Raw genomic sequence first — 22,656 nt, 5'->3', positions numbered from 1 at the left:
CACTAGAAACCGCATGAATAGTTCTACTATACCAATCTATTTTTATTGTGACTATTCTCAGGTACCTAATTATCCCCTGGTTTAGGATATGATGATGACAACGGGATTCCTCATTCCCACGCAGCACATGCCCCTCCTTGCACTGTCCTCCTGCTGTTTTGTCCATTAGCTATATGGACATCAAATTCCCCATCCCACAAACCCTAATCTTCATACCCTTGGGCCTCCCAAAAAGAGCAGTAGCAAGCCAGAAAAAAGAAAACCTGGATGTTTAGTTCTTTTTAATACAATTCTCTCCTGAATTTCCAATTGCTTTTTTTCAGAATTCAGAAATGTGAACCAGTTTACAATACTCTAAGAATTGCGTGATGTCATTCTCACCTATCACACTGCCAGCTCAACTTTCTCCCTTTTGTCCAGAGCTGTCCCTTTCCCTCCCAAACTATCATCTCATCCTTTATGCACTACATCCAGGGTTGAAACATAATCCTGCTGCTCTGTTTCAAGTCCTTCACTAGTTCCCTGTCACAGAAGGAGGTCCAAATTCCTTATCACAGTAAAGAAGTCACTTCATGGTATGATCCCCTTCCTCCCTTTCCTATCTGTTCACATTCGTCTCCAACTTATAAACCATATGCTAAACATAAAGTAAACTGCCAGAAAAAAAAAACTTGTTTAGCATCTTCATGCCAGTGCATATACAAAGGGTGCCAAAAAAATGTACACACATTTTAAGAAAGGAAAACTGTACCAATAACAAAAGATGAATACAAGCCACATGACTTCTGCAATTACAAGAGGTGATCAAAGTGGTTACCATCAGCGTCCAGACACTTCTGATTACGGCGAATACTACTGCTTGAGCAACATACATGTCCACATGTATACATGTCCACGGCACCCCCGGTATATATATCCTCTCCTCCTGTTATACCACTCACATACCATTTTTATTGTAAATTATTTTAATATGGACAAATTCTCAGTAGTTAATACGAGCAATACTTGTAACTTATTTTAATATTTAGAAATTATGGATGTAAACAGCATTTTCTCCATACTTAGAGAGATACACATTTAGTACAATTCTGAAAATGCGCAGTACACAGAGCAAAATAAAACCTGAAGTGCTGAAAAATTATCAGCTTTGATACTCAATGATCATATAATTGAAATAAGGGTATTAAAAAAAAATATTTTCTCAAAAATGTGTTTCATGCTATTTCTTTTTAATTTTTTCTACAGTGCTAAACTCAAATTAATGACTAAAACAACAGAAGTTTCTTCTTCAGATATCTAAAAAATATTTTCTCTACAGCTAACCAGTTCAAAATTGAGGTGTTAGAGAAATGCAAATGTTTTCTTTAGGAAAATCCAATTCAGGTAATGATTAACCTGAAGAGATCAGTATTGCACATTTTCCATTTAATTTAGCTTAACCCTGACTTAATTTTTAAATTATATGTGCAATCATAGGGTTAAAGAGCATTAAATCCAGAAGAGACCTCAGAGGCCCAGTTCAATGTTTTAAAGACGAAGCAAATGAGGTCCAGAAAGATTAATATCTCTTGGGTCACAAAGGCTTTTTCTACATAACTATTTTCTTAATTGTTAAGAATATGTAACTTGTTAATTTCGTTACATGCTAAAATTGATTTAACTATCTGGTTAGGCTGAAGATGATTATCTTCCTCAGAGATTAAAATATCCCCTATATATGTATAATTAATCTGTGAATAATTTTCTAACAGCTGGCCTCAATTATTGGCTTCCATTATCTGTTAAGTTAGCAGAAGCTACATTAAAAACAAAACCCAAATAAATAGCATCAATTTTTTTACTACGTAACTCATTTTGAGAAGACAAATTCATCCACATACCCCTATTGGCAATAGACAGTACATAAAACTACAATTCCTATCACACAAGGGACATCAACTTTTCATTTTAAAAATGGATCTGTATTTGAAAAGGCTGGGAACCACAGAGCAAAAAAAAGTTCCAGTTCTAGATAAAAGAGAATTTGAAATTAATTTTTATCATGGATTAAAGGCAACAACCCTTCCCAACTACAAATGGACACACATTTTGAGGTGGGGGTGTAGGGGCAGACAGTGGCTGTCTGACCAGCAGCTTCCTTCTTTACTCAACTATCATTCCCAATGCTCTCCCCCAACTCCCACCAGATACTTGGAAGCAGCCACAGTTCATATGTGGCCTCTGGCCATGGTGGGCACTTTCCCAAAACAAACTGATCAGTGCTTCAAGAATTTTTCAAACAGAGAAAGAGGTAGTCCTGACTCTCCAGCAGGGGAAAACAGAAAATAAAAACTCTGGCACTGGCTAGTTATGCTTTCCTCCATGTGAAGAAAACCAATCTCCTATGAGAGAAGAAACTTAACCAAAAAAAAAAAAAAAAAAAAAACAGCTGTTAAAGAGATTTCTAGTAGCATTCAAAGGGGTCTAGTTCTAGCTGTCCTAAATCCTGGCTGACTCAATGCCCTTCCTATAGTTGAGTTATCTAATCCATTTTTGGATTCCATATGCCAATGAATTTGCCTTTTTGGCTTAAGCTAATTTGAATCGAGTTTCTATCACAGGACTAAATAGAAGAACTCTGACTCATATGCCAATTTTGGGAAGTTGACCATGATTAGTCAAGACAATATCACAGGAAAATGTAAGTAAAGGCAATTTACAAATTCTCCAGAATGTGTATAAAACATAAATGGAGATTTCCTGTGCTCCTCTTATTATTGTGTGAAATATGTATCTTTAACTTAAGAAAAATGAAGTGTTAACCTTTTAAAATCTAGCATTTATGATTAGCACAAGCACATTTTCAAATTTCACCAATCATCCATTTATTTTTTTTTCCAGACTAATTCAAATACCAGCTGTAAGTATGTTCTACAAGAAAAGCAGAGTGCACTCACATATGTCCCGAGGCTTCCAAATGTACATACCAATGTAAGAAAGCCTCTTACAAGCCTCCCCTAAATGTTGACCTTTCAATGAATTATTTCCAGTGTTCTATTGTAAGGACGAACCAGTTTAAGGCTATCAGCTGGTCATGAAAACATTCCTGAGAGAACAATTACTCAAGTATTTACTTAAAACCTACCAGGTCCTGTTTTAGGTCCTGGAGTGACATGACAGAGCTCATAGCTATTCTCACTGAGTTTAAACTATAAAAGTTAAAAAAAAAAAAAAAGGCATATATTAAGGAACAAGGCTATTTCAGAGAGGGATAAGTGCTATGAGTAAAATAAGAGTGTCTTATGACTGAAAATGGCTAAAGAGTGGACAGTTACTCTATAGTGTGACCTCTCTATGTGACCTCTGAGGTGGTGGCCCTCAGAACTAAAATCTGAATGACATAAAAAAATTAGGCATATGACAATCTCAGGGCATAGCGTGAGGCAAACAGCAAAGCAATGAAGGCACTGAGACAGAACTAGCTCAGGCTGGTATGGCTGGGCACAATGAATGAGGGAAAGGATGCTGTAAAATACAGTAAGGTTTGCGAGGTGGCCAGTGGCGGGGTCACATGTTGGGGGGAAGCCTCGCAGGCTAAGGAAAGGCATTTGAATTTTGTACTATGATGGAAAACCCATAAAGGAAAGGGAAAAGGAAGAAAACTGGTATTATTGAGCATCTTACACAATGCCAGACAAAATAGTATATAAACACGGTTTTGCTATGCATTCTATAAAACTACACATGCATTCATGTAAATCATACCATGTGTATTTGTCACAGTATTTATCAAAACATCAGTATGCTGTTATGCACAATCTCAAAAAAAAAAAAAAAAAAAGCTACTTTTCCTGTTACTACCAGTTCTCACTTGTAGGAAGTCATTTACGTGTTGAGTTGTCAGACCAAAGGAACCAACCAATGTGATCCCTTAGCAAAATGCACATGAGTCATCTGGAAGAAAAGGCAAGAAAGGCAAATGAGACCAGATGAAATAAGGCAGCCAGCTATTCACAGAGTATATGACCCCACCCCTCCAAAAAAGGGAACAAACCAAGTAGAGAAGCAACGAATTAGAAAACATACCCCCAAACAAGCAGAAAGCCTAGGAATACAAAAGATTAAGTTATCTACTTAAAAAGACTCTCCAGCAGACAAATAAACAAAGGGTGAAAAACACAAAAGCTTCTAAAATAAATTCTCTGCTGGTGCCCCCATTTAATAGTACCTTCCCTGTTTTAACAACATTCAGAGAAAAGTCAAAATGTTAGTATTATAAATGTACTGGCCTTGGAAATTTTTTAAACCTGCTGATGAATTTTAAAATTTTTATTTGTAAGTATCAACGTTTCTTTAAATATCACCAAAATACTGTGGCAATGATTTTAGTTCAGAATTCTAAAACTGAAAATCTTCCCTTATAGCAAATTTTGGTTTCCAGAAAGAAGCTCAACTATCTCTCCGGGATAAAATGATCATCTTTTACCTCACATCATCTTCCACTTTGCAAGGTTTCAAATGATAATAGAATCACACCTACCAAGATTTCTTATCCTCAACCTCCACTCCAAACACACAATATCTCAAATTGTCCTGGATATTTTTATCAGTAGCCAGAAGTAGCGGATGTTGCCCCAGCTCACCCTGACAGCTTGGTGTTACCATGACCTACTCCTATTTCTTCCATCTCTGACCCTCCTCTGTCTTCCAACTCTGTCTCATCACCACTACTCATCATTAAATGAAAATCTAATGCCACTCACTGCCAGCCTAGAGGAAGAAAGAACAGGATGTTCCAGCGCTAGAATGTGGGTAGCAGTAGATCAGGAGAAGAGGAGGTCAGGATTGAGAGCCAATCTGGGCCACAGAATCACTTGTACAGTAATGGCTGGTTCAGAGACAAAGGGCATGGAGTGTGTACATCCTCTGAGCCCTGCGGGAAAGCCAGGCAAGGCCACAGTCAAAGGAGAGGGCGTCAGTAGGTGTACAGACTGAGCACGCATGCTAAGATCAAGAACCCAGGAGGCCAGAGTTCTAATTAGGAAAAAAGGGGGGAGGGGCAACCAAGTGGAAATAAACTAGAAAGAATACAGGAGTATTAGGAAAACATGGACAAGTCCACGCAACAAGTCAATTCGTGGTTAACTGCTAATATCACATCAAGGTCTTCATTTCTTTTAACCCACGTTTTGAATATATGCACTGTCTCTACAGATGCCAAAAACCGTAGGGCAGGAAGCTAGGTTTATCAAGCACACCCTCACAATTCTTACAGTATGAACACAATGAGATCAAGGGTTAATAAATTCATGAAAATGGATGGACTCCTTTTCTAATTTTGTATATTTTAATCACCCTCAAAGAAACGGGGGTGTATTGTACTGGGAAACCTCTACCTCATAGAGCCTCATGGATTCAAGTCAATACGAAAGTCTACAGTGTGCCAGCTACTGTACCAGACGATGGATCAATGATGGATCTGAGGATAAAGGTGAGTGAAAAACAACTATCCACAAAGAAGGCCCTACCCAGTGACACAGGAGTCAACAAACAACTCTCAGTCAAGGAGAAATCTGTGCTAAAAACAGATGACTAGACTCTCACAGAAAGAAACTTAATTTTCAGTCAAATAGTGTAACTTCATGCAGCCGATATGTTATGGTATGTCAGTTTTTAAAAATAATACAAAACAATCTTACCAAAACTCTTCTTTAATAGGATATAAAAAACTTAGTATGATGGTTATTCCTTCTTAAATTACTGCTCTTTCTGAAAAGTATTCAGGGTTCTTAATCCAGAGCTGTTTTGTAAATTATCCCTCCAAAAAAGTCTTATATTCACATTCATTAGCAATGAAAATCCCTTACACTTTGTATTTCACTTTTTACTTTTTGTATTTTATTTACCTTGCAAAACTGGGGTGTTAGAATTTCAGAATCCTAGTAAGGGCTCAGAATACTACCTAAATACATTAGCACCAATAAACAGGACTTGCGTGTGCTGTATCATTCAGAATGATAATTTGTTTCTCATTTTGAGTACTGGTTCTAAATCCATAAAGATCAGAGAATTACAATTCTACACTCCTTTGAACCAATATTTTCTAAATCCAGTTATTAAATCATTATTTGTAAAATAATAAAATCAGTTTAGAAATTTGTAACAGCATTTTTTAAACAAAAAATACGAGTACAGAAAATGTGTACCACGTTAAACCAAGTATCGTTTCCTAAAAACTTACTTCAGTATTTTTGCCCATATATACATCCTGTGTTAGTCATATGCATTTCTTAGTGAGAGTCCAAGTCAAAGTTTGTATGATGTGTAACGTGTATTTGACGTGACTGATCTGTCCTAGCAGTAGCCACTGAGATCCAAAGTAGTGTTTGATCTCTCAGAGACTGGAAAAAAACATTCCATTTCCGAAAGTAAAAAGACTTATTTTTTAAGAAAGGTAGCAATCTTTTTTTTGAAGCACTAAAATGTGACCAAATTCAATAAAAAAACATTACTGTAAAGCATGTATCAGAGATATAAAGATACATGGTACAGGTTTTCATTTTAAGAGTGAGCAACAAAAGCTCCATCACCAAATACAGTGTTAGCCCTCTAAATTGGGAATTCTAACCATCTCGTACTCTGCAGTTGCCACAGGAAGCCATGGTTAGTTTACAGGAGGGGTGTCACTTTTCTGCTTCTCTCTACAGCTGTTCCTCCTGAAGCTAACAAAGGCACCAAGTAGTAGCTACCATTTACTGAGTACTTCCTATGTGCCAAGCCCTGTGATAATTGCTTTATACGCATTCACATTCCAATCATCACAATTGCTCTATGAAAAAAATATTAATTATCCTTTATTCCCATTTTTCAGAATGGAAACCAACTGAATTGGTTACTTAATTTCCCAAAGCCATACAACTAATAAGTAGGGGTGACAGGATTCAAAACAGGTGTGCCTGCGTTCAGAGGCTGAGTTCTTCACCACATTAACACCCTATAGTCAGGGTGTACTGCCAAAGATCAAACACAGACCCTACCTAGCCCTCTCACCACGAAAAAGAGAGGCACTGTTCTCAGAAAAAGACAGTCGGGTCACAGGACAGCAGAATTAAATGCAAAAAAACACCTGCTACCTTTCTCTGAAATTATTCCAGCTGAAGTTGAAATTGATGAGCACAACAAGAAGGCAAAGCCCTTTGGGTAAACTAAATAGCCAATGAACAATCACAAGTGATACCGACTACAACCAAAAATGGAATCAGAATATAATGTGCCTGTCTCCTTGGAATCAGTAATACACACATCTAAATTCACAAGTCACGCTGGGATCCATGCAGTATCATAATCTATAGTTCCACAGATCCCATTATATCAAAGACTATCATAATTATTAAAATCAACTACTAAACCATGAGAACTCCAATTTTCACCTGATTTCCAAACCCTTGGCAAAACGACACCTTTGAAATCAAACACCACTACTTCTACACAACCAGAATCTTTTAATTTCTCATTATCAACCTTGGATAGGACTTAAAAATCAGTTCACTATCACTGAATACTTCCACTAGTCTGATGACCCAATCATGAAACAGAATCAACACTTTTTTTTTTTAATTTTTATTGGGGAATATTGGGGGACAGTGTGTTTCTCCAGAGCCCATCAGCTCCAAACAGCTGTGCCTCAAACTAGCTGTGGAGGTCAAAGCCCAGCTCCAAGTCCAGCCAACGTTCCCAATCTTTCAGTTGCAAGGGGCACAGCCCACCACCCCATGGGGGAACTGAACCCCCATGCTCCAACCAGCCAAGCCATCCGGCCGCCCCTCCAGCAGCTCGCCATCTTCAATTCAGCCATGGAGGGTGCAGCCCATCAGCCCATGCGGGAAACAAACTTGCAACCCTGCTGCCCAGAGTCCACGCTCCAACTAACTGAGCCATCTGGCCGGCCCCAACACTTTTAATCATACTCAATGGCTCTAATTCTGCCTACAAATCTAAGATAAACTGTATGCAAAAATATACACAATCCCCCAGCTCTTTAAGAACTGACTGAAAAGCATGGGAGAAATTAACATAGTTTTCTCTTCTTTTGAAGAAAAAGAAACAGAAAATTGAAAGAAATTGAAAGAAATAGAAAGATTCAGAATTCTTAACTGGATGCCCTGATTTTTCACAATCATTTTTTGTATGTGTGAAATGGTAAAACTAATACAGTAAAATTCAAACAGTTCAAAAGGTTATGGATGAAAATTAAGTTTCCCCCACATCTGACCACATGATCTTCCCAACCCCAACCCCACCCACAAAACCAGTTATTACCGTGTTTCACCGAAAATAAGACCTAATTGGATCATCATTTGGAGCAAAAATTAGTAAGACTCAGTCTTATTTTACTATAAGACTGGGTTTTATTTAATGTAAGACCAGGTCTTATATTAATTTTTGCTCCAAAAGACACATTAGAGCTGATGGTCCAGCTAGGTCTTGTTTTCAGGGAAACGGTAATCTTTTGTGTATCTTTCTGTACCTTGAACACATAAAACAGGCACATATACATCTACTCATATACACACTCCATCATGTGTGTCCTCCTTTCTACCTATACCCCTTTGTAAACTGAAACGCAGGAGACTATACAAGACCTTCTGCCTAGTTTTTTCATTTAAACGTTATCTTTGAGACGATCTTATAAATACTAACAAGACAATCATAAACATGAAATCTGTAAAATACCAATTCACACATAAAACATCTCTCATCAGGTGTTAAAACTGGTGACCTTTGTTGGCAGGACATAAGGAAATACAAGGTCAAAAAATAATTCCCTGTGAGGGCCTCTTAGTTTTTGCACAAGAATAGAAAAATGGTTTCCATGGTACAATAACAGACTGACTACTCCTAAACCGTCTGTGATCTCACAAATGTACACTGCTTACTAAGGAAGACACAGAAAGATGATTTAAAGAAAACCCATCAGTTTGGTGGAAGAACATTTTTTTAAGTATATATTACATTTTTTATATAAAAAGGTTCCAAAGAACATTGCCACAGCTACAAACAGCATCTAAAAATTCACACATATGATAAATTATATCACATAAAGGGATAATTATATAGAAAAAAGATATTACGGAAATTCATTCATTATTTCTATTGCCTATTTCAGAAACTCAAAGTAGATGACCAAATTGCCTTCGACTGTGAGCTAATGACATCTGATAGCCACAAAACAGAAATGCAACAAAATTAGTATACACTCTATACTGTTCAAATTAAGTGGAAAGCATAAAACACCTCTCCCTAACCCATAGGCTGTGTTCTATCAGCAGTTGAAGGTAACCACCAAAATAGGTTATTACTGTAACTCCTCTGGCAAGGCTTACGCTAATGTCAAGTACTTTCTATTATTCTATATAAGGTTATAGATTTTCAGTCTTTAAACACTCTAAATTAAGCAAGTTTTCCATGTAGATCTCCCTCAAAAATCACATAAAAATGAGAGAATCTGTGATTTTAATATAGGAATTAACCAAATAAGTATCTGTTGAATGAATGAGCAAACTTGAGGCAGTGTTTCATGTGATCCTCTTAATATACATTTAGAAGCTAAATGACTTACCATGTTAACTGTGGCTTTGCAAAAACTGATAAAAATTCATTTGCTTAATAGTGAAGCCATGTTAAAACACTACCCACCATTCAAGGAGCTATGCAATAAGAACAAAAACACAGTCACTGATTACCTCATTATAATGTCCTATTATTCAGTGTGCTGAAACAGACACAAAGCAAAAAAAAAAAAAGGTAGAAAAGCTCTGATACCACTACCTTTGTTCTCAGACAAAATAAAGATATCAAAAAGTAGGTTGAAATCTAGTTCCTAAAAAGTAAAAATTTTTCACTGCTTCTGTTTAAAGGTAATTGAAAATTTCAAACATCTCCTTTATTAAGGGAAAAAAAAAACAGTTTAAAAGCCCAGAGTACAATTTCATAAAAAGAATTATACTATTAAGACACTAGAATGACCATCTCTGACCCACGCTTTCCATGTTTTCTTTAAATTCTTCCTCCTGAAACTTTCATAAAAAAGAAAACAGGTGGTGAACTCCCAAGTTTAAACATTCAATACCTATTCTTCTTCTTCATTCTTCAAATTATTCATTTCACACAAATCTTTTCCTTAACCTAGATACTCTATGTTTACTGAAAGTTAATTGCTTATCTTTCAGCATGACCCTCCCTTATAGTTTGATTGTATTAATTCTGAGTTAAGAATCTAAGCTCTCAGAAAACAGAGTAACATCCAACTCATTTTGTTTGATGCAAATAAACTGAAAAACTTGTATTTTAAAACTCTAAATGCTAAAACTTTCAAAAGGATAGAATACCAAATTAGTTGTGTTTCGAGTAATTACATAGGTTATTTGGAACTGATATGGCACAGCCTTACCATAAAAACCTATTGAAGGGAGGTGGTCCCGATGACATTCTTCTGGTAGATTAAACCTACTTATATGGTATAACAGATACACCTTATCCTGAATGTTAACAAATTCATAGCAATGGCTCAAATGTGGTCAGAATGCTGTCACACATACTGAAAGCTAAAAACATCTTATTGAGGCACACTACCGAGAAAATGAGCAAAAATGCCTGGGACATTAAAAAAACAAAGTCCAAAATCTTAAGTTCAATTACAACTGGCACAAATAAAACCAGATAAAGCCAATTTTAGAGTGACATGATTCCCAACTAGACTAGGTTTTTCACCAATACTGTGGCTACTATTCCAGGATTAAGAGGACAAAATTAATCATTTTAATTTCACTCTAATTTGGACTAGTTTGTTTTTCATTCAAGTTAAGTTAAATATTACTTTGGTACATCTAAACCTTGAAGGCCTAATTTAGAAAGAAGTTTCTGCCACATTGACAACAGGACTGTCACTGTTATTTTAACATTGGCCCTTGTAGAACAATCTATTTTTTAACATGAAAATCGTATGAAGAGAAAGTCAAGAATTCTGCTAAATACTGTAAGGGAAAAGGTCCTTTCCTTCCAGAAACGTGACATGTAATTGGGGCGATGTGACACATACTCATAAAACAATGAATAATTATGGAGTTTGCGATGTTCATTAAATGTAATGGAATTTCAGAGAAGAATTACCCTGAGTCAGGATGGCCAGAAAAAGCTTCATGAAAGAAGTGGGACTGCAACTAGGCTATAAAAAGGACAAAGGGAACAGCATGCGCAAAAGCAGAGTAATGAGTATGGAAAACTGCAGTATTTGATAGGCAGGCAAGACTCCCACTAGGGGAAGTGTGGGAAATTAAGCTGAATAGGTAGAATGGAGTCTTAAAAGCCAGAATGAAGCATATGAACTCAATCCAGTTGGCAAAGGGAAGCCATTATGAGTTCTCCAGCAGGGGAACTGACATGATGAAATCAGTATTTTAAATAAATTATATTGTCAGTAGTTACAGAAGATAGGACGGAGACAAAAGTCTGCTCAGGGCAACTTACTAGAAAATTAATGCAATAACCCAGATGTAAAACCATTCATTCATCCATCCATCCATCCATCCATCCATCCACCTATCCATCCACTGAGAAGAAAGTAGACTGACTACTAGTTAAGAACATTGGCTAGAGGACAAACTGGACCTAAATCCCTCTTTGCATCCCTTACTGCCTGAGCTTGGTTTCCCCGCTGTTAAAAAAAATCAGGATATCTCTGGCCAAGACCATCACAAGTACCTGACAAAGCACCTGTGCAGTTCTGCCATACAGAACTCTATTAGCAGTTAACATTACTGCTGAATTAAGAATGCTAAAGAATGGGAAGTGAAAATAAGGCAAGGCTCACAGATGTTTCAAAGAGACAGCACTTCCAAAAAGAACTGTCTTGACAGCAGCTAAAAATATGGAGCAAGAATAAAGATGAAAGGTTAAGGCTGGCAAAAACAATAACCTACTTGAAGTAATCACTCCAATCTAAAAAGCAGATCCAAAGTACTGCCGGATCCAGCCTTGCAAGACAAAATTCCCTTTTTATTTAAAAAGAGTTGGAAAATATTTCAAATGGTACAAGTGGATTTTAAAAGTCCAAGCCCAAGTGACAGAACAGCAGCAAAGGCATGCAAAAGACCCATCATGTACCTACACCAAACCACGTAACCTGATATTATTGTTCCCACTAGTATTAAAATCCAGTCTAATTCTTCAAGGTAAACCTTAAATCACAACTTCAAAAGTAAATAAATTAATCCAAATTTACCTCAAATATTTTATCTAGGAACTGAGAAAATAAAACTGCCAAATTCTTTCTATGACATTATTCCCCCTCTTAAAGCCAAGTAAAACGTGATACAAAGAAACAAACTTGAAAAAAAAAAAAACTTGAAATCCAAACCCATCATCATCATCCCAAACACCTTACATTTCCATGATGCTTGCTGTATGTCAAGTACTATTCTCAGCACCTTACACATACAATTCTCTCAATCCTCACACTCCACAAAGTCAACTGTCCCCATGACACAGAGGAGGAAACAGACACAGCAGGAGTTACTCCCCTGAGGTCACACATACCACCATTTCCCTAAAAATAAGACCTAGCCAGACAATCAGCTCTATTCCATATTTTGGAGTAAAATTTAATATAAGACCTGGTATTATATTATATATTATATTATAAAGACCGAGCCTTATAGTAAAAATAAGACCGGGCCTCATATTAATTTTTGCTCCAAAAGACGCATTAGAGCTGATCCTCTGGCTAGGTCTTATTTTCGGGGAAACACAGTAGTAAGGAATGGAGCCTGAGTTGGAACCCAGGCAATCTGCCTCAAGGACACCAGATGGAACCACTATGCTACACAAAACATGATTTTTCTTACACAAGTTTTCAAGAATATGTACTTGGAGGATAGTTGGGCATACTCTTATTTGCTTTACCTTCTTACTTTCTTATTTCTGTGGGCAGTACTTGCAGAGGCTACTTCACCTCTTTCAATCGTAAGGTAAAAAAATATAGCAGTTGACAAGATTGCATCTAATTAAACACTTGTAACAGAGTTTAAGCACACTGATGTTTGCATCACATAAATTTCATTTATCCATGCAATCACTTGACCCGGTTAGCAGAGACACCCAACTTCTGAATTATAAACTTGATTAAAAACACTCGTTTTTGCAAGCGTATCTACAGACAAGACTGACAAAACAGCTGGAAAATTTTGGCACTGCAAAAGTCATCTACAAATCTGGACTAGGGCTCACACAGACCTAAGTTTGCATTGCAGTGCATCATTTGGTGGCCTTGCACAAGTGAATTAACTTTTCTGCATGGCTCTGTGTCATCACGCACAGAAAGAACCCAATACTACCCACCTCATAGGATTAGTCTGAGATATAAATGACACAGAAAGTAACTCACACCTTTCCTAGCTCGACAGCCCAAGCAGAGTCCCTTTCTTCTGGCTCTTTGTAACAGGCCAACTCATTGTACTCTTATGGAGTCCAATACCAGAGGTGGTGAATAAACCTCTCCACCATCATCAGTTCTCTCAGTTGTTTGTCTGAATTCAAGTTTCTGTTGGTGATAGAGCAGAAGATACCACTATGGTGGTCTCCAAACTGGACCATATTCTTCCCAATTCTTTATTATACAGTCCTGGGAGCCTAGCCCTTCTGTACTTATGGGAATGCATAAATGTCTCCATGTTAGCTGCTTTTTTTTTTTTTTTTGCATTTCAGTGACTTATACTATATATATTATTTGTGAAGTTAAATTCACATGAACTAGAAAAATACCAAGCCCCAAACAGTGCTAACATTTCTACCATCTCTGTCCCTTGACTACTACCATTCACATTCCTCTCAATTAATTTTATGTAAGCACAGAAACTGAACAAACCTAACAAATTATTTCTACTAACTTCATCCAATGTGTCAAATCAGAAATTCTTTGTAGTAATACTGCTGTAGCAAATTGTAGGATTCCTTTGTCAAGCTACTCACTTGACAAGACTACTTATATATCACTGCAATATACGAACATATATTTATTCAACAGGTTGTCTCCTTCAAAAGGTCCATTAGCCACATCTCTTTTTATCAGTAACCCCTATGTTTATATTAAGCTTCTGTCTTTTCAGCCTCTTGGCTTCAAAACCTCCCAGTACACAGGAAGAAGTTACTTCTTGTTCTCTTGGTAGGTGTGTATTGTGGTAATCAGGATAACCTTAATTAGATGTTGAGAACACAAGTAACAAAAAGATTCCTGGACACCTGTGAAGTTATTAAAATGTGTAAGACTTCTTTTAAGCAATCAATGCAAAAATACAACCTCCACAAGGAGCCACTCCATTTACTGCGTGTCTCCACCATATTAACAACCAAAGTTGATGTCTGTTGGAAGAAAAACGTCCTCTATAAGATGGTGAGCTTTACAACAATTTTTAAGTCATTTACAAGTCCCTTACTTAAGTTCCTTAATAGTAGGAAAAACTTTTTCCATGTAAATATGTTTTCACCCCTCCATGTAGTTTAGTATTTTGCCCTATAGATCTGATTCTAACTACTCATATGGCAAAAAACAGTACTTATTTATGGATTTAATGGTTGTTATTACATACATAAATAGTGCATGATAAAAGAACTGGAAAAAAATCATACTCCAAACAAACAGGAAAACCTCAATTTAAGAGCAAAAAGTTTAAACAATGCATCACATGCCTAACCACACTCTCAGGCATATTTTCTATCTACCATCCCTCCTACACAGGTAAATGCTAACTATTTCTAGAATTCTCAATGATAATTTCTGAGGCTTGCTTGCCATGAACTCCCAGGACACAACCCAACATACACACACCATTTTCATGGAGACAAAGCAGCTCTATTTTCCTTGACCATGAACTTATTAAAATGGTGAGAACATACAGTCCCAGGAAGTCAGGATTACTAAAATACACTAATACAGCATGGGCCTGGTTTAACAAAAATGAAAATAAACCACACTGGAAAAGCCAAAAAGTCACTCACTGTATCTTCAATGTGTAACCAGGATATTTATTACAACTTGTTTTAGGTAAGTAGATAAAAACACAACCAGGGCCTCATATTTTCCAATCTGACAAAGGAGTCTTTAGGAAAAAAAAGGGAGGAAGATGATTACTTAATTACATGGGGGGAGGGGTAAACCCTTTTACTACAAATAACCCAATTCACCCACCATATTTTATTAACAAGCTTGTTTATTTGGATCAACATAATGTGCTTGTTTGGAAAACAAGAAAGCCAATAGTAAACTTCCCCAAGTCAACTGTAAATCACATAGGTACTAAAACTGTTCACCTTGGTGCCTGCAGTCCTAGGTTTTAAGTAAATTCCAGGCACTGTGGAAATCTAGTTTTTAACTAGGTTCCGATCCCTGTCATTTATAATCACCAAATTATTTTAGAAAATGTTATAAACAAACAACAGGAGAATTTTTAAAGAGTTCTTACAACCCAAATTTTATACGAAACACACCATTTTCGCAACCTAAATTTAATCTCGGTTGCCACTGCACAGTGATGCCTATTTCAGCAAATTAGGAACTTCCAAAAATACTGAACATGTTAACACATGCATGGCTTCCCTCGAGCTGCCACTTAAGACTAATATTTCACTTAAATAAAAGTCTGCTTCTGTTCAAAAAATGACATCGGTTGCAAAGAGGAAGTTACCGAGAAACCACCCTCACAACGTGGCCTTTACACTGTCAGAAAATAATGTGACTCTGCCACCCAAAACTTACCAGGAAGCTGGCAATAACTTTGCCAATTCTACACTTCTGAACCCAACTTCAAAGTGACTCTATCAAATACCTCCTTAGGACGATAAAAAGCACCAAGTTACAAATAAACACGTCCTGAAGTGCGGCCCCGCGCCCCTCCCCCGCTCGGGTCCCGCGGCCCCAACAGCCGCCCGCAGCCCCCCGCACGCCAGCCAGGGTCGCCGCGCCTGGGCCCGGGACGCGCCCAAGGAGGGGAGCAGATTTCCATTGCTGCCTGAGGTTTAACAAAATAACATGCACGGAAAAGATCCCTCTCCTCTGCTAAAAATAGGCTATAAAGGAGTCGGCCTCATGATGGCTCCTTGATTCAATTTGCTGCAAATTCTTTCCTGAAAGCCTTCCCCCACATACACACACACAAAAAGGGGGTGTAAATGCACGAAGGGTGGAAGAGGGGGAGAAGGCCGAGGTGCACATTTTCGGGGACAACATAATAAGGGTAAGGATCCCCCAAGACCAGGAAAGGGTAGGGATTGGGCAGGCACGTGAGCATTTCAAAGAAGCCTGAGAGAGGAAAAAGGGGGATGGGGCACCCTAAATGCCTTCCCTGCCTTCCCCTCCCCCACCCAAACCCCAGCTCCCTAAAGGGCCAAGTTGAAAAATGCATGTTCCACTTGCGCCCATCCCCCCCACGGCCCGGCGCCCACCGGCCGCCTCCGCCCGCGCCCCCAGCCCGGGACCGGGGTCGCCCCCACCCCAGGGTCCGGCCCCCAGCGCTTACCTGGAAACGGTGGCCTCCGACGCCGCTCCCCCCTCCCAGGAATGGAGGCACAAGGAAATTCCCCTCCTCGCCGCCGCCGCCGCCGCCTCCAACCACCCCCAAAATAACCCCTCCGGGGGGTGAGAGGCAATTATAACCCCGGCGAGCGGAGGGCGCGGGGGATGGGCGCCGGGCGGGCGGGGGCGGGGAGCGCGGCGCGGGTCCCCAGGTGGCGAGCGGAGGTGCTCCCGCCGAGGGGGGAGGGGCGGGGGCGCACGCGGCCGGCGGCGGGGGGAGGCGGCGCGCGGGGGAAGGGCGCGAGCGGGGAGAGGAATTGAGGCAGAAGGTAAAAGCTGTTACTAAGGGAAAGAGCCAAACGGTTCGGAGCAGCCAACGGCTCAGACACTCAACACTGGGGAGAGAGGAATGGGGACCAGCCAGGCACAAATGAGCTCGCGAGGCCCGCGGCAGCGCGGCCGCGCAGCAAAACAAACCCGAGCGGCCTGCGCCGGGCGGGCGCGCGGGGGAGGGGCCGCGGGGGAGGGGCGCCGCGGACGCGGGGAGGAGGCGGCGGCGCGGGGCGGGGGGGGGGGGGGTGCCTCCGCCGGCCTCGCTCCGCTCCCTCCTTCCCTCCCGCCCGCCGCGGCGGGGCTGGGGGCTGGGCGTGTGCGGCGCAGTCTTTTAAAAATAAAGAAAGACCCGCGGGCGCTCCGAGGAGCCTCGCGGGTACTGTCCGCCCTGCCCCCACCGCCACGCGCGGCTGGGTGGCTCGGGTGGGCGTGGGCTGCGCCGCCCGAGGCCCAGTGGGGGCGGGGAGGTTCGCGCCGTAGCCAATGTGGCAACGCCGGTTAACTTTGCTGGGGTGGCCGGCGGGGCTCCAGCGTGTTGGGGGGGCGGCCTGTCCCCGCCGGCCTCCGGGCTGCGCGGCGGAGCACACACGCTCGGTGGGCATGTGCGTGGAGCGCGACGCAGGCATCATATGGGCATTTGTTTGTGAAAAGATGTGCACACACCTTTGTGTGCATAAATACATATGTTTGTCGGAAGCGTACCTGCAAAGGTGCTTTATCGGTAAATAAGCGATTTTCAAAATGTAATCCAGAGCAGGGACTCTGTAGGGAAAACACGCACCCAAGAAAAGGGTTTTGATACTAAACACAAAGCTGTAATTGAAGTGTTTATGCTCAAGTGTACTGTGAATCAAACATATGGTGGTATTTATCGTCTGGTGGGTCTGTTTGAAAGGTTTGGTCGATCAGCTCTCATTTCACAAAAATAATGTAACTGATTACTAAATATATACCTCTACCGCAGCGTCGACAGAAGTTTATCCACTTTGTGTACTTTTTGCATGTGTGTAGCATATCAAGGCAGTTTATAAAGTATAACTTAGATGAGGGATGTGACAATATGACTGAGGAAGAGAGTGCAGCCGGTTGTTTTTAAAAAGGGAGGTACCTCGGTTTTTAAGACAAATGTGTTCATCTTTCTAAGGCCTTCAGAAAGCAGAGGTTGGGGGTCCTTTTAAAAAGACGATTGTACAACCCTGACATGAAAAGCAGCTACCCTTTTAAGATATTACCTGAAAGAAACCTGTTGTTATTTTCAGTTACTACTGTCTCCAAAGTAAAATAACATTTTTTGCAGCCTTTTTAGGGTGAGGGATTCTGTTGTCATACTTCCACCACAATATTTGAAAATAGGTTTAGTCATTATTTTAAAGCAATAATAGTCTTCTCTCAACATCAGAGACCTAAATTTACACACCAAAAAAAAAAAAAAATTCATTGGAAGTAACTTTTATGCTTCTAGACTCTGGCGGCCTAATAAGCTCAGAGATTAGACCGGTGCTTTTTTTCACCAAGGTCAAAGACTCTCCCCTGATTAGCCTTTGCTTGGGGGAGAAGGAGAGCAGCCAGAGGCTCTCCTGACCAGGGGTGAGGGTGGGGAAACGAGTGGGCAGAATAAACCATCAGAGGAAAGAGGGTGGGATTGGAAAATCCGTCCCAACTACCATAAAGAGAGTTCAAAGCCTCTCAGTGGATTGTCCTTAGAGCTATTTTTCACATATGAAAGAGGGAATGTTAGATTAAACAATGTCACCCGATGGGAATTTAGATAACTGCAGGTTTCCAAAACAGTGTTGAGTGTACAGGGAAACAGCACAAGGAAAGCAAGTTTTGCATTTCAGTAAGATTCTAAAAATGAGGCTGATTTACTCCACAATTAGCACCTTTGCAAAGACTTCCAGGAGCCATGAGAATATAGTAGGCTCCTATTATTTTATTTTTTAAAAGAGTTGATTAATGACATATGTAGGTTACTAAACATAATCCTCTCTTCAATTAAGTGAACTGTCTCAGTAAAATTAGGGTTCATTATCTGAGCCACCCAGTGAAACAAATCTATTGGCCTAGATTGTTTTTGAAGTTTCACATTGTGCCACCATGCTTGGGTCTTCTCCAGGCAGCAGCTACTGTAAAATTAAACCACTCTTCGAGTGCATGTGGACTTCCCAACTACAGGAGTCATAATACGGTCATCTTCAAACCTGGGACCCCCCACACACATTATTCTCCCTGAAAATGACTTCCATCTTCCCTCTACAAGGATGGGTCCACCCTTCCTCAGGTTCTTAGAGTCTAGGGCTTCCAGCCTGAAATTCTTACACCCTATGCTAAGCTGCCTCCTTTCCTAACAGAAGTTGTTTTTATCACAAAGCGAGTAATAATAATCTACTGTGTTTCCCCGAAAATAAGACCCAGCCAGTCAGCTCTAAGCCTTTTGGAGCAAAAATTAATATAAGACTTGGTTATATTATTAATATAAAAATTAATATATTATTAATATAATTAATATAAGGTTATATATTAATATAATATAATATAATAAATTAATATAATTTATTATATTAATATAATAAATATAATATATTTATAAAATATAAATATAATTATTAATATAAGACAAAGTCTTATATTAATTTTTGCTCCAAAAGATGCATTAGAGCTGATGGTCTGGCTAGGTCTTATTTTCGGGGAAACATGGTATGTATTTGTTTACATCCTTGTGGTTTACAAGGCCTTTCTGTGCACAAATTACTTCATTTGAAAATTATGACAAAATTATCAAAGGTGGAGACCTGTCCCATCAACTCCAGTAAAAGAGCACCTCACCCACCATGCTCACTGAATAGAAACTTTAAGTCCCTTGGACCAAAAAAAAGCACTAAATGTGGAAAACCCTTGATTCTTCCAGTGAAGGGATTTTAAATGAGATCATATTTTGATCACTTTCATTTTCAATATTCTGGAACCTATCTGAAATGACAGTGTGGCTACAACATGAAATCCTCAGATAAGTGAGCCACCATATAAAGGTGGCATGGATTGTTACCTCACCCTTCAGTCATCCTAATATATCCAGTGTACAAAATGAAAGGCCTCCCCAAAATTCAAGCAGTAATTAAGCACAAGAGTGAGGTGAGGACAAAGAAGTAACTATTGTACTAATTTTCAGTGCTTTGTCCTAATCTAAAAGCTGCCCTTCTACTTTGAATATAAGTGGTAATATGTTTCTAAAAAGGAGAAATTACTGTTACTAAGAAATTCTTGAGCAAAGAGGAACATTATTAAGAAAGCTCTCTTGAACTTTCTAGCTAATTAAGTCAACAAAGAAAAACCTCATACCAGTAACTGTTACCAGAAGTTACATATATATTGTAAAATAACTAAACAAATCTTGACTTGTTTTATTTCAATAATATTACACCCAGGGGTGTGGTATGGCAAGATAGCCTACACCTTTGCAACTTTCATCACCCAGGAAATAGAACATTTCAAAGTTAAGGTGGCTTAGTCCTGGGCCCACAGGATGTCATTCCTATATATATTTTTAAAGCCACCATTATGTTTTAAGTTGTTTGCATTAACAGATCTATGTTTTTAAGGTGTTCAAAATGATCTTCATAGCATGAAAAAGATTTTTGATAACAAAAATATTATCCTGGCACTATAACCTTTTATGTTCTTACCCAGAAACTCAGTGGCTTTATGTCTGTAGCATTTACCCCCAAGCATCTTGCTGATACCCTGTGATATGTCTCTGTTTCATTTTGACTCAGCTTGTGCAATTTTTTGTCTGTGGTTCTTTCAGCTATCAGCTTTTGCCATCCAGACTGATGCACATCTTGGCCACACATCTCAGGATCTCAGCACACAAGCTCCTTTTCTCCATCTGTGCTTAGCATGCTACTTGTGACCTTCCCTCATCAGTGTGAACCTTGTCACAGTTTTCCATGACTCTGTGACCTGATTTCATTAGAACCATGAACTTTACTTGGGAGTCTTCATTTAAATTACAAAAGAAACACACAACCATTTTACAAGTATTTATGCCTCTCAGATAATGGAAATAGCAGGTTCTATCCTGCCTTTGTGATTCAGTCAGAACAGAAAAGCAGCCACACACAGAGCATATTGCTGTACTGACTTATACTGACCAGCCATGTGCTTCCTCAGGGCAGCACTCAAGGCCTTGCATTATGTTGATGGTTTTGCATTCGTTCATTCAACAAACATTTACTGAATGCTTAGTGTGCCAGGCACTGTTCAAGAAGCTATTTACAGTGAACCAAACAGAGTTTCCACTATCATGGAATTTACATTCCAGTGCCATTTCAGGTGGGGGTTGGGAGGGCAGTCAGACTTTCAAAAAATACATGTCTGTATTAGAATACAGTTTCACTTCTATAGAAAAGGCTTAAACAAAAGACTTAGAAAATATATGAAAATGGCTTAAACAAGATAAAAAATTTACTCTCTTATGTGGCCATTCAAATGTAAGCACTCTAGAGCTGATAAGGTATCAAGAACTCAGATTTCTCTAGTGTCTCAACACCCATCTTCCATCTGGTGGTCTACGATGGCTTTTCTAGGCTCTTGCCATGACATCCAGATTACAGCCACTGGGCTAAAAAGGAGGAGAAATTGAGGGCTTATACCTGCTATTCAGGACTTGTCCTGGCATTTGCACTCATCACTCCCAGTCATACCCCATTGGCCAGAAGTTGGGCAGATGACCATACCTAACTGCTAACAAGTCAGGTAAACAATATGACATAAAATAAGCTGGAGAGGGGATTGAAGATGTATGTTATTTTAGATAGGGTGTTTAGAGAAGGCTGCTCAGTTTAGGTAACGTGTGAGCAGAAAACTAAGTGAAGTGAATGGGTGAGTGTGCAATTATCAGAGGAAGGAGCATTCCAGGCGTACGGAATGTCAAGCACAAAGGAACAAAGGTAAAAGCAAGTGTGCTGTATTCTAGGAATAAAGATGATGCCAGTTGATTGGCATGAAGTAAACAAAGGAGAGTCAGGAGAGGGAGCCAGGGACCAAATGTGAAGGGCCTTTTTCTTCTTGTGAGATGGAAAGTCACTAGAAGATTTTGAAAGCAGAGAAGTGACATGTTCTGACTTCTGTTTTAAGGACTACTCTGCTGTGCAGAAGACCAAGTGCAACAGTGCAGCAGTACAAGGAGAATGACTGGTCAGGGGACAGTGAAGAAATCCCAAGGAAAAGATAGTACCATGGTGATGGTGGCAGGAGCTGGCTAGAAGGAGCTAAGCTCTGTCTACATTTTAAACAATGATTGCAAGATTTTATACCAAACAAGTAGAAGAATGGAGTTGCCATTTGTGGAGATGAGAAATGATTTTTATGAGGGAAAAATCAAGAGTTTTAGAATTTGATGTGCCTATTAGACATCTCATGAAGATATTGAATGGGCAGCTAGATATATAGTCTGGTGTTCAGAGGAAGTATTGGAGCTGGAGAATTTAGGGTCTCGTCAGAAATGAAATTTGAAATCATAGGCCTAGGTATAATTGACTAGAGAGTGGGTATGGGTAAAGAAAAGTTCTCTATTACCTACAGTTATCTCCTACCTCAAATATTTTCTTTTATTACCAATGCTCTTCTGCTCTTGATGTAGTCAGAAGCCTAAAACATACTTTATTATAGGTGAACATAAGGTGACATGCTCTTTGTGTAAGGACATTGGTGGAAACCAGATTAATTGCTACCATTTATTCAGCATGTTGCCAAGCACTTTTATGTTTGTTGTCTCTAAT

General features: G+C 39.4%; 1 protein-coding gene across 3 annotated transcripts in view; it reads right to left on the bottom strand.

Moving 5' to 3' along the window:
* TBL1XR1 (TBL1X/Y related 1) overlaps window positions 1-16,990 on the bottom strand; it is a 147,757-nt gene extending 130,767 nt beyond the window's left edge. For 2 of the 3 annotated variants that reach the window (XM_081029019.1, XM_081029018.1), the window contains exon 1: window positions 16,548-16,978. The gene's annotated coding sequence lies outside the window, so the exon portion shown is untranslated. Of the gene's footprint in view, window positions 1-16,547 lie in introns of all 3 variants that reach the window. The other variant, XM_081029016.1, reaches the window with a different exon arrangement.
* Window positions 16,991-22,656: the final 5,666 nt, after the last annotated feature.

Source organism: Rhinolophus hipposideros, assembly GCF_964194185.1.
Source record: "Rhinolophus hipposideros genome assembly, chromosome: 2".
In the NCBI taxonomy this organism is placed as follows: domain Eukaryota; kingdom Metazoa; phylum Chordata; class Mammalia; order Chiroptera; family Rhinolophidae; genus Rhinolophus; species Rhinolophus hipposideros.
Note: the sequence above shows the minus strand (reverse complement) of the source record. Positions and strands in the feature narration are given on the sequence as shown.